Source organism: Polypterus senegalus, chromosome 1, assembly GCF_016835505.1.
Source record: "Polypterus senegalus isolate Bchr_013 chromosome 1, ASM1683550v1, whole genome shotgun sequence".
NCBI lineage: Eukaryota > Metazoa > Chordata > Cladistia > Polypteriformes > Polypteridae > Polypterus > Polypterus senegalus.
In genome coordinates this window covers 233,319,682-233,332,860 of record NC_053154.1, presented here as the reverse complement: position 1 = coordinate 233,332,860, position 13,179 = coordinate 233,319,682, and the positions used below count along the sequence as shown (strand labels likewise).

Sequence of the window (13,179 nt, the reverse complement as noted above, 5' to 3'; positions counted from 1 at the left end):
GCGGTGATCTAACTACGTGGGAAAATACCCAAAAGCCTTTTCAAGCCAACAGAGGAGATACGTGGCAGAGCAGCAATAGGGGCGCCAGAAATGTACACTGCCTAGTCATAAGAGATATTTAAAAGGGGTCAAAAGTGGCAGCCTTTAGGGGTGCAAATACATCTGAGCATATTTTCTCCTTTTGCTTTCTTATTTTATTATGCATTAGGATTTTTTTTTTTTACCCTGCACCCTGAGATTTCTTCTTTTCCATTAAGGGGTCCATAGTGTTTATCATAATGTGTAAATTAAAGGTCTCTTTAGATGATTGCATGTCCAGAAATAAATAGAGCTTGCAGGCAGCGTTTATTTTGTATGTACATTAATGGGTACTTCTATTTTTCCTGAAGGCTTGAATCCTTTTTGAAATTCATGTTTGATAAATTCCCTGGCTTTCTGAGTAATTTAGCCGTCTATGGGGCTGTTGATCCTTTGAGTGTATTTTTGAACCTTGGGGACTTGCACACTACATCTGCATATCCAAGTTCAAATATATACTCAAGATGATTGGTTTAAACATTAAGTTGTTGATCTTCCTCCTGATAGATTTGTCAGAATGTCTCCCATTTCATTTCTAAACTATGTGGCTAATCCCTAAATACCCCTCTCAAATACATCTTTACTAAATTCATTGATTGAGGTAGCAAAACTTACATTCTGAGGTCATTTTGTAGTCAAAGCATGGAATAAATATTCTCCAATCCATTTATTTTCCATAAGACAGATAACAGGAGCTGATAGTTCTTACATATCAATTAGACTTTAAGATCGCACAGCAACTGGTCAGTTAAAGTGCTGTCAAGACAATCATTGCAAGCAGATTGCTGTTGCCTTTAATCCAGTAAGATAAAACAAGGCACAGGGGCCATTGAGATCGGAGTGCAGCCCAGAGAAGAAATTCACCAACCTCTGCACCGCTTTTCACTTTCTGCCAGGATTTTTAAATGCCCGTTTCAAATGTACCTTTTATTAAATGTTTATACATGTTGTGAATGGAAGCCAGCCAAAATATACACCATGACCATGAATTCTGATGAAACAGGATTAATTTTGAACAAGGATTGCAATGTTTACTAAGAGGATGCCTTCTCTCACATACATATGTGTGTGCGTCTGCCCCCCTGTGACCCCTGACCTGGATAAGCACGTTTGAGCAGCAATGGAAATATGTTAAAAAAAAGGGTACCAGTGCTCAGATTGCCATCACAAAAAGAAAAAACATCTAGGGGCCACTTTATTAGGTACAGCCGCCTGTCTAGAATTAAGGGTTACTCTATCAGTGGCATTCAGACTGTGTAAAATAAAGCAGGTACTCAGGTACCAAAACACTGTGTGTGTGTGTATGCAAATTGGGGTTGGGGAGTGAAAAACACAAACTATTTAACTAGATTTAAACATGACATGGTAGTTTCACCAAGCATGAACATATCAGAAACATCAAGCCACAAACCAGCAAGTTTGTGGACACCTGACCATCAAACCATTAATACAGAGTTGTACCACCTTAGCCATACAGCTATATCAGCCGCCACTCTTCTGATTTTGACTGTACGCATTCAGTCAAAAGAGCATTTGTGAGGTCAGGTGCTGATGTTGGATGAGAAGATCTGGCTCGCAATCTGCTTTCCAATTCATTCAAAAGGTGTCCAATAGGGTTGAGGTCAGGACTCTGTGCAAGCCATTCGAATTCCTCCACACCAAAATCATTAAAACAGGTCTTTGTGGACCTGGCTTTGTGTACAGGGTCACAATCATGCTGGAAGAGAAAATGACCTCCTCCAAACTGATGCCACGCATGTTTTAAAGCACACAATTGTCTAAAATGTCTTTGTATGCTGTAGCAATAAACAGTACCTTTCTACGGAACCAAGGAGCTTATTCCAAACCCTGAAAAACAACCCCAGACCATCATCCCTCCTCCCTCAAACTTTATAGTAGGCAATATACCATTCAGAAAGTAGTATTCTCCTGGAATCCTCCAATCCAAGATTCGTCCATCAGACTGTCAGATACTGAAGCTTTTTCAGAGAATACATTTCCACTGCCCCAGAGTCCAAAGGCGACGTGCTGTCCTCTGCTACAGCCGACACGCCATTACACATAGTGATTTTAGGCTTGTATGCAGCTGCTGTGCCATGGAAACCCATTTCCTGAAGCTCCTGATGCATTCTTGTCCTAATGTTGCTTCTGGAGACAATTTGGAACTCTGTTGTGAGTAATGCAACAGAGGATAAGCAATTTTTACATGCTATCCACTTCAGCACTCTGTGATCTTGTATGGTCACCCACTTCATCGCTGAGCTGTGTTGCTCCTGGACACTTCTAGATCACAATAAAAGCATTTACAGTTGATAATGGAAAATCTAGCAGAGCAGGAATTTCACATACTGATTTGAAGTAAAGGTGGCATCTTATGACTGTGCAATGTTTAAATTCAATGAGCTCTTTAGTGCACCTTATCTACTGGCAGAGAGGATTGCATGGCTGTATGCTTAATGTTGTACATCTGAAACACCTGAACACAATAATGTGCATGGTTGTCCATATACCTTTGGCTTTAAAGCATATATCAGTGTCACAAGTTTGGTGAGGATGGGCCAGCACCAAAAAAAACATCCTGGCAATTAGACACGATTTGGATAGAGTACAAGGCAGTCTATAGTCAGTCAAATTATAACTGAGTGCACCAGTCCCAAAAGGACCATATCAGAATGTTAGCCTCACTATACATTAGCACATATGGAGTGTGGCAGAGCATAACTCAGCTGAAATACAACAGAGTGACACTTTAGTCAGTAGTTCCCTGCCTGAGGAATCCTACCTTCTGATTCAAGCTAATGGGAAAACTAACATATATCAAAAATTCAAGTCCATGTATCTATCCTTGTGTTGGTCAAAATTGCACACTAGTGATGGTAATATAAAGGCTTGAGATGTATTCCAATGGCACCTGCTGAGTCTTGTTTTTATGTTTCATGAAGTTTGTGCAGAGGTGCTGCGCCGAAAAGGTGGGTGCTGAGTGAGGCAGAGCTCACCTGATGTCACCCATGATGCTCTCCGCTTGCTGTGCTTAGAAATGGGAGATCTTGTTTTAGCTCACGCTGTAAGGGGCGGCTTCTGAGCCAGATGTCTTGGGTTTACAAATGACCACTGCCAGGTGCGGCAGTGCAAATGTGTGAACTGGGATGGCTTGGGGTGTGTTTCCATAACAAAACAAGCTTAAAGATCAAATCACAATATATTTTAAAAATATCAAACGTTCTTGAATAATAATATTGAGAAACACAATAAATCATAATCAACACCTCACCCCACCCTACAGTTCAGAGAAAAATATGAACAAAAGAACCTTTATAAAATAACTCCTCACACATTTTAAAGAATCAAAAGAAAAACAGAACAATACAGAGGCTCATAAAACTATTTTTGGAGGAGAAGATATGAATGCTTAAGTTCTGAAAAGGCTTTACACTTTTGCTTGAAAGGAAAATTTGATTATTCCTAGTTTTCTAAAATAAATACAAAATCACTTTCCCACTGATGTATATGGGATTTATTAGGATTATTGCAGTTTGTAATATAAGCATTTGCAAGTGTTCTGGTGTCAAAGATCACATAGATAATACTTTAATTTGTCCTAAGGGGGAATTTTAGCTTTTTACAGAAGCTCAACATATAAATGCAGGTAATATTATAACAAACAACAACAATTCATCTAAAATTCACACCAGGATTACTTAAAAGAAAGAGATGAAAATGTCTGACTCAGATAAAAATAAAAATCACGGTCTCAGTGAGGCATTATGCAGGCATATTGCTGTTGTTATGAAGGAGCCCCAGTAGCGTTTCTTGACACACTTTTACTGAATAATTCAATGGCTAAATGTACTCAGTGATAGCGTGTGCAGCATTGTTCATAATGGCTTTCTTTTAATTTTCTCCTCCACTACTGCCTCCAGGAATAGACAGTGCATTCTATAACTAAGCACACTTTCTTATTTAGCTTGTTGACTCAGTGGGCCACTTTTAAAGTGATGTTATATGCCCAGCACACCACAATGTAGAAAACTGCACTGGCCATCACAGAGTTATAAGAGATGTGAAGGATGTGTCACTACCAACACGAAAGCAGTCTCCTAACAAAAAAAGAGCCTGCTCTGCCCTTTCTTATAGAGTCCCTCTGTGCTACAAGAACAATTCAATCTGTCATTGATGTACTTCTAGGAGTGGCCCACCTCCATATGCACTCCCTAAATAGTGTCAGGGATTAGAGGCTCTAGCCTGCTGTGAAAGTCAATAACCAGTTCCTTGGCTTTGCTGATGTTACATTGCAGAAAATTCTCTTTGCACCAAGAAACAAAGTTCTCCGCCTGACATCTTTACTCTGTCTTATCCCTCTTGCCAATGTACTCAATAAAAGGAGAATCTTCAGAATTTCTGCAGTCACGTTACCTGGTGTTATATTCATAATCATTTTCTCAGCACAGGGTGAAGAGAAAAGGAGATAGGATTTTTTTTCCCCTTGTGGTGCTCCAGTATCACTCACATCCTCATCAGAGACGCAGTCTGCCTTGCAGGAGTCTATTATCAAGGACACCATAGGCTCATCCACCTGCATATCTCTGAGTTTACCCCTTAACATAGATGGCTGGATGGTATGGAAGGCACTGGAGGAATCAAAAAATGTAATCGTCACAGTGCTGCCAGACAGGAATAAGAGTTGTGGTCCAGACAGATCACTGTATTTTATATTTCAATCTTTGTCCGACAGGGTGGTGCAGTGGGTCCAAGTGGTCTTTCACAAGAGGACTCATATAGTCCAGGATAATCCAGATTTATAGGAGTATAATCTTATCCCATCTAGTATGATGTTATTACAGGGATATGAGTAACTATAAACCCATAACTATTTGAGAATTAAACACACGTTTTCCTCCAAAATGGGCTGAGTGTAAGGCAGTCTGAAAGGTATGGTTGGTGCTTGTTGATATTATTTTGTACTGAGTCCCTGATAGACTTTAGATGATTTCAGTCAGGCAGGCAGTGTGGGGCAGTGGAGTGGTTAGGTCATTGGACTTCAAACCCTCAGGTGGTGGGTTCAAATCCTGGTAGTGACACTGTGTAACCATGAGCAAGTCACTTCAGCCGTCTCTGTGCTCCAACTGGAAAAACAAAAGAAACGTAAACAAAGATAATGGTGTCAGTTAAACAGGTAAATGTAAATCCTGAAAGGTTTCTGAGATGTATAATTTGAAGATGAATATTGCACAAATTAATAAAAAGCATGTGAATAACTAAATTCAATTCCTTGCCTGAATTTCTACTTCATACAAATAGAGAAAAGAATTTGAGTTCTCCAAATATCAGTACTGATCAGGAGCATCTCTTCATGGTGGTATTATACCCCATCTTCTAATTGGCTTTTTTAGTAGGATACTATCCATGCTAAAGGGTCAGGAAAGTCATGGAATGGTTTTTAGTGGCCTGCCTGTTGCCATCAAGTAGCTGTAGAATGAGACTGAACATGAAGTTTGCAGTAGAGATCCACACGCAACCCAACTTATTTGTAACAATGTGCCAGTGCTACATCTGTTTGAGACCATATCCAAATGAATTCAGGCTGTTCTGAAAGAGAATGTGAAAGTAACCTGCTATCTGATACCCAATAAAGATGGCAGACATTGTACAGTCTATGTGTTAGTGTAACCTAAAACCAGGTGTCTAAATGTTTAAAAGTATTTTCTTTTTCGAAACAGTTATCAGTGAACTCTTAGATGCACACTACAGCCTATCTGCTTGGGTTACTAACCTTGGAACTTAACCTCCTGATTCCAGCCGCTACTTCCTCTCCTATTCCTCTTTCAGGCAGAAGAAAATATTTTCATGCAAATTTTTCAATTTACCCAGGACATGGCTGGGCACCTGGAACTGCTCCTAGAATGTGAGATCTTTACTCTGTGGATTAGGAACACAGCTTTTCCCAGATGGGCACTAATTCTGCCCACTTTTGGTTTGGAGAATGAAATCAAAGACACTCCAGTTGCTGCTTTATTTAGCACTACCTCCTAAATCAACAGATATGAGGCACTTACTTACACCACATAAGAGGCCCACTACCCACTAGCAGTAGCCCACAATAGCCACATACTGCCACCTGCACCACACCACCCTGTAATGCTGTAAAAGTGAGGGTCTCCAATTCCAGTCTGCTGCCTTTCTTATTAGTGGGGTTTACTTCTCATAAAAAGTAAAAAAAAATTGGTACTTGCTCTCAAAGACAGACAGACAGACAGACAGACAGACAGACAGATAGATAGATAGATAGATAGATAGATAGATAGATAGATAGATAGATAGATAGATAGTGTGTGTGCCCAGGAGGAAGGACAGGTATCTTGGCCAGGATAACAGAACTTTTCATACCCAGCCAGGAGACCATAATGGAAGGACTGGGAGATGGGACTCAACAGGAGCAGGTCATTCCCCAACACAGCAAGCGGCAGTCCTCCTTCTCTGATTCGGACACCAACAGTATTTGGGGTCCGTCAGATGGTGGTGTCGGGGGAGGATTGCCGTGGTTTCCGTACAACCCGGAAGTGGTCCGGATGACTGGGACAAGAGACTGGAAGCAATTCCCAGATCGGGCTTAAACGAAAGCCCACTGCCTCATTTGGATTGAGTCAGAGTTGGGAGGTAGTGGCCTACACCTTTGAAGGAGGAAGGAGAACTGTCCTTGGTGTGTTTTTTTTGGCTGTTATTCTTGTGGAGAAGGTGATGGGGCTCAATAAAACCCTTTATTTGAGAGTAAAGTGTGTTGGGGCTTTATTGTGTCTGCGGTTTGGGGCTGAGTGGGGCACCCATGTTGTTACAATAGATAGATAGATATGAAATGTGTTAAAGGGTACACAGGCAGATAGATTAATGTACTGCTTATTGTGGCATAATTATTAATTTGCTATTCTATCCTGTTGTATTAATGGCTCATTTTCACAGCTAATACCAGAACATAGAACATGCAAAATAAATGTTTTGCTATATGCCTCTAATTACTACAATAATTTGCAAACTACTGAGGAAGCATATTTACACCATGCCATATGCAGATGATGTTACTAACGAGCTAATATTGCAAGCTAAATTCATGCTTAGTATTATTTTATGTTGTTACCAACATGCTTAGTCGTATAAGAACTAATTGCTACAGTAAACAAAGACAGCAGCAGTGATTTACAGTGGCTGAATTGCCACCAGTTATTTATTTTTCCATGATATAATACTAACCACATTAGTTTGCTGGAATTGTCATTCAGCACCAAGAGCGCAATTAGAGTTTAATGGGCTTTAAAGAACAACATGGAACAACAGTGAAAAATGTAAACTGAAAAAAAAAAATATATGAAGTGAAAAGCAACCTCTGAAAAACAGTTATGCGTATCTCAGAAGAGGTGAAAGGAAATGCTTAAAAAAGTATCAACTTTATTTAAAAGGCACCACACAGAGATAAAGAAAGAAAAATTATGTTGTAAGACTAATGCATTATTCATTTACTAACAGAACAGTCACTATTTCTTCTAAATACAAAAGAGCAAAAAATCATTGTCCGGAATGATTATGTGATTAGCCGGGGCATAACGCTCAGTTACACAAACTTCAAACTTTTTCTTTAAGCTTGAACTTTTTCTCATTTTATTGCCAGTCTCCATATGTCACTAAAAACAAATGTTTATTCAATCTATTGAAAGAGGTGTATTTACATATGTGAAAACCTTCCTCTGTGTCATTAGTTTTGACATTTAATAAGTTGTCCACGAGGACATGGTGTTCTGATTTCAGCACACTTGTGAGATGGAGTCTGCATCTGCAAACTGAAGAATATTCTGCAAGAAATGAAAGGACCTGAGTATAATACAGTATTTAATAATATAATAATAAATATAAATACCTTATTATCTCCTTATTTTTTCTTCATTTAATGTAGTTTAACATATTTCAAAATTCTTAACATTTACCATAACATTTTTAAAACAATATATTATAAAATATACATAAAAATGTAGTTGTATATAATTTGAAAAAACAGCAACTATATTTACTTTCTCATTTGAAATTATGAAAGAATAAATATATAACATGTTCTATGTATAGTGCATTTATATTACATATACAGTATTTAACATTTAACAGACCAATTTTAATCCAATTCAGGGTTGCAGGAGGTGGTAGCCACTTTTTTCACCAATGGACACAAGGCAGGAGACGGTGCTAGATAGTGCGATAATCCGGCACAAGTTCTACTCACACACAACAACAGCGGAGCCAATTTGGAATCAATAAATTAATGTAATCTGCATGTCTTTGGGGATGTGAGAGGAAATCCAGAGGAGCTAGAAGGAAGCCCATGCAGAATCAACACAGCCAATATCTAGGCATGGGATTTTAGCCCAAGATCAGCACTGCTACCCTTTTCACCACCATTTCTCTCTCTATTTATATTTTCTTAAGTAGAACTATCTGAGCACTTTAACTACAATCTTCTTTTTGGTACAGGGATTGTGGTAGCTGCCTGAGAACTTTAAAAGGTACATATTTTGGCTTTCCTTATCAAACTTTTATTAAACTGCTTTACACTAGAACATACATACAGTGCATAGTCAGCTACAACATCAGTATAATATAAGGCATCACATTCCTTTTTTCCTTTTGGACAGAGTTGCTGAAAATGCTTTGTTAATGGTGTTACTGTTCAGTGATAATTGTAGTACTACTTTATTAGACATGTCCAACATAGACAAGAGCTATAAACACTACAAGTACTTGTAATTTAATCTAAATGCAGGATTGATGTACAACTGAATATTTTGGAGAAAATAAGTAGGGTGGAATTTATAGTATTTCAGTGGTTAGGGACATTATCATTTTTTATCTTCTTTGCTTTTCCTTCTTTATCTATATCTATATATAGGGGGTGAGTCAAAATTATGTTAACATTTGAATGGCGGAAACAATTTATTCACAAAACATACTTTACATGTGCAAGATGATTTACAGGAATGTCTCAACCTGTTCGCCATCGTGTTCAACACACAAAAACCAACGAGCAACAGTACTATTTAAAGCCCAGACACCTATTTCGCGGTAAATAGATGATACCACAGTCTGTACTCTATCCTTCAGGTCATTGATATCACAAACTTTCCTGCTATACATGCGCTCCTTAAACATACCCCATAACCAGAAATCATAGGGTGTCAAATAAGGGGAGTGTGGAGGCCATGGCAATGGTCCACCACGACCTGTCCATCGACCTGGAAAGGTGTGGCCGAGATTAAAATAATTCGTTAGTGTTAACATAATTTTGACTCACCCTGTATATATATATAAAATCCAGTGCCTGTTTGTATGTCTGTCCGCTTTAACTACTTAATGGAATTAGATAGGGTTTTTTTCTAAAATTTGCTTGAATATTCCCATTAATTTTGTGACATCTCTCATTGCACTAAGTATTATAGTTTGCTTGTAGTACCGATTCATTTGCGCGAATCCGAGAGAGTGGCCGTGGGCAGGGCCCTCCTCACTCATGCGCCAGCCTCTATTTGAGTCGCTCTACCTCTTGCCACGTGTTGGAGTGCACTTTGCCTCTGCTTAGCTAGCAATACCTGTTTGTTCAACTGACATTATTATCTACAGATTGTTAAGGAGTAACTTTTGATGTTTTTTTGAGAGAGAGATCAGAGCCACGTGTGTTTTAGAGGGTAGGTGCTGATTGCCAGAGGTATCACGGCCATGTGCTTTTCCCACCACGAGGGGGACTTTCTCACATCAGAGCTGAACACAATCAGATTTAGTGCCAACGTTTAAAATTGAAAAATTCTAGTAATTATAATACCACCAGATAACATAAAAGAGTTAGCTTGATTTAACTAACTACATTTATTAAAATTTTTGTTTCCCGCTTACATCTGTACTTTGATCCATAAATCAGATCACAATTAAATAAAAGATAAAAAAATCTAAAATAAATAAATAAGCCGTGAAAAACTATTACAAACTTGCAGCCTGACTCCCAGCAACCCCAATACACCTCAAAAGCCATTATAATTGCAAAAAACAAACTAAAAATAATATGGATTTTGTTAACAAAGTAGTAGAAGACAATAGCCCTGATTTAGCTTGACGCAACACAACAGCATTAAGCTAATATTTCTGTCTGCATAACTTTACTTAACATTTCAGCATAAATCATTGCCAAGCACAGTACTTGCAATCTCACTGCTTCCCAGAATATTGCTTATTGTGAGAATGAGGCCAGTCAGAAGTCATGTCAAAAAAAGGAAGCCAATTTAAACAAGACTGCCTTAGGGTTACATTTTCTGCATTCCTTAAGCATGTCTGACTAAAAAAAAAAAAAGGAATAAATATTGATATAGAATATTAAATGTACCATGTTATTGCTGCCAATGCAATAAATCAATAACATAAAATGTATTGTCCCCATATTTTTGCCATTATAGTAAAAATATGTACATGTACAGTATGGGCAACTAATGTTAGACATGGACTAGCTGCTGATGCGTTAGTAGCAATAAACAGCTTCTGGTTGGCAATTCTAATGAAATGATTGCATGTAAAATAAGATTAAGTAATGCAAAGCAGACAAAAATAATAAATTAATATGTGAATCCAAAATATTATATATTGCTGTGTTTTCATATTTTACTAAAAAATAAAGAATTTTATGCTAACTGTTGTTCTTCAGGGCCCTCTTTCATACCTACAAGGTATCCATCAAAAAATATTAAAACCTGTCATTGGTAGAGTGATGGGTCACTGTTTTTAGAAGCTTTCACCCCCTCATCCAATCTCCTAGGTATTGTGCATGGAGGCCATATTAGTCACTATTGCATGATATTTGCAAAAAAGTGAATTACCTGCTTTTGTCCAGTTTTTGGGGTATTAAACTTTTATTAGTAAACCTAAATGTAAGGATTTTCTCAGCTCCCACTAATTATACTGTCTTAAAGAATCCAGATATTTACAGTACTGCTGATTATAATACACTACAGGGTGTGAGCTCTGAGAGTGTTCCAGATTGAAAGTGGGGATGTATGCAGTAGGGTGAGGTGGGCTTGAAATCATTGGAAGGGTGGTTGGAGTCCTGAACTTAATTATTCTTATTACTTTAAAAGATATTCATGTAAATTGTAAAAAGTGTAGCATTGCAACAGTTTAGACACAGTGCCTGGAATCTAGTTACATTTTAAAGATAATGAATACAAACTGTTATGTTCTTTTATAAATATTGGAATTGATAATATGGGACTCTGTCATATTTTCATATCACAAGATACTTTTTCTTTTCTTTTGTCTGCAATTCATTGCAATCTAAATTAATGTTTTAAACAGAAAGCACAATTATCTGCATCTGCTTTTACGTTCACCATTTAAAATTCTTACTGCCATCTGAGATTTTCATTTTTTTTTATTAATTTCTAAAAGTATAAAATAAACTGCACTTACCAAGGCTTCGAAACGTTTACAGTGATGCAGAGCTTTCTTTGCAGCAAAATGCAGTGCAATTTATTCAGTGAATTCTGCAGGATTTATAGACCTGTGTGGTTATAGCAGAGGACATCCCAGTGCTGATAATTCTCGACTTGTGCTTTCTTGGAATGCCACTTCATTAGTGGCAATCAAGGAGACCAAAAGCAGGCTCACATCATAACTACAGTACACAGGAGATTTGTCTTGCAGTAGGTGTAAGTGGGAAAGAGAGAGCCCTTTCAGCTCCTGCTCATTTGTCCTTGGCAATGTTTAGGGGAATTCAGAATCAAGCCACATAATTTTCATACCTGCAGGACTTGGTTTGATAAATAATTGTGCTGTATGTAAACATATCAATTTCGAAACCACACTGCAGTCGAAAAGCCATTTGCAGGAGCCCAGAACAAGGTCAGACTTAGCTTGCTGCCTGGAGCAATGAACGTAACCCTCCTTACTATGTGTCTGCACAACCCTTCAGAGCTACTTTGCCTGAGGCCCTCAGCTTTACTAACTTGAAACTGTGCCACCGTAACTTGCAGAATCATTAAGGCAAATGTATAAGCAGTATTTATTAACTTCATATTGTGCGTGCTGGAGCGAGTGAGTGTGTGGAAACAAAGCCGCCCCAGTTGTAAGTCAGCTCTGGCTGGCTAATTTGAGTAGAGGAGGCACGACAGGAGGAGGCTATTTAAAAACACCAACCAGCAAACCCTGCTTGTTAGAAATATCATTAATAAAGGTTTAATTGAAAGCATCCGATTGTGAGCCCTTCGGGTTTAAAACCAAGAAATAAACAAGAGGAAAGCACAGAGCAGAGTGTTCATGGTGCCAAAACATGAACAATAAAAACTCCCACAATCTCATTATTACAATTAAAGCTAGCTTATAAAACTGCTTAACTCAAATCAGAAAAAGTGTTCAGCTACATGAAACTGATAACAGGAAATATTGTATAAATGTAAAGAGCCATTCTAGAGGCTGTTGAATAAAACAAGAGACAAGGCATCATGGCAAGAGAGGTTACTAGGGCATAAACATCATCTTAATAGTATTCATTTTAGACTTAAAGCAGCCCTGGAACGTCATTTCAACATAATTTGCAGCTTACTCTTAGGGCCGATTACTGCTATTTTACACATTGCATTAAGCTGACAGGACAGCAGGCAGGAACAGATAGCCTACCTTTAACAGGAGTGTTTGTATATGTGCCCACAGATAGAGGCCACAGATGTTGCTGCACAAGAGCTCAGTGCCTTAGTAAGGGCACCTCTCAAGTTTATACTTTTCTTCCCCACATGGCTTATTTACAAGTGCCCACCCCATTCTAGTATGGATGACGCAGAACAGTTTAAGGTTTGTATGTGTGGAACTTTTACTTAGCAACTGGTGGCATCTAGTGGTTTAATAATACTTACAAATTACTTTTTCAGTGCAACAGAAAACTGCCTGCTTAAACGGCACAAGAAGAAACAAGAGAATTTTGAACAAAGGGAACGTGTACTTTTGAGCATGAATACTATTAGGGTGAAATATACATTTGAATTTTAGCTTAGTTTTGTCAGACATGAGGAATGGTTAGTAGTGGTCAAAGCTCTTCAC

The 13,179-nt window shown here is 38.2% G+C and overlaps 1 long non-coding RNA gene across 2 annotated transcripts; it reads right to left on the bottom strand.

Moving 5' to 3' along the window:
• Window positions 1-3,577: 3,577 nt before the first annotated feature.
• Window positions 3,578-12,842, bottom strand: LOC120518996. 2 transcript variants are annotated; one of them, XR_005631356.1, is made up of 2 exons: window positions 12,763-12,842; window positions 3,578-5,201 (listed from the first exon to the last, which is right to left on the bottom strand). It is a non-coding gene; the product is annotated as an uncharacterized LOC120518996 (long non-coding RNA). The 2 variants fall into 2 exon arrangements; XR_005631357.1 differs by lacking the exon at window positions 12,763-12,842 and adding an exon at window positions 11,557-12,020.
• Window positions 12,843-13,179: the final 337 nt, after the last annotated feature.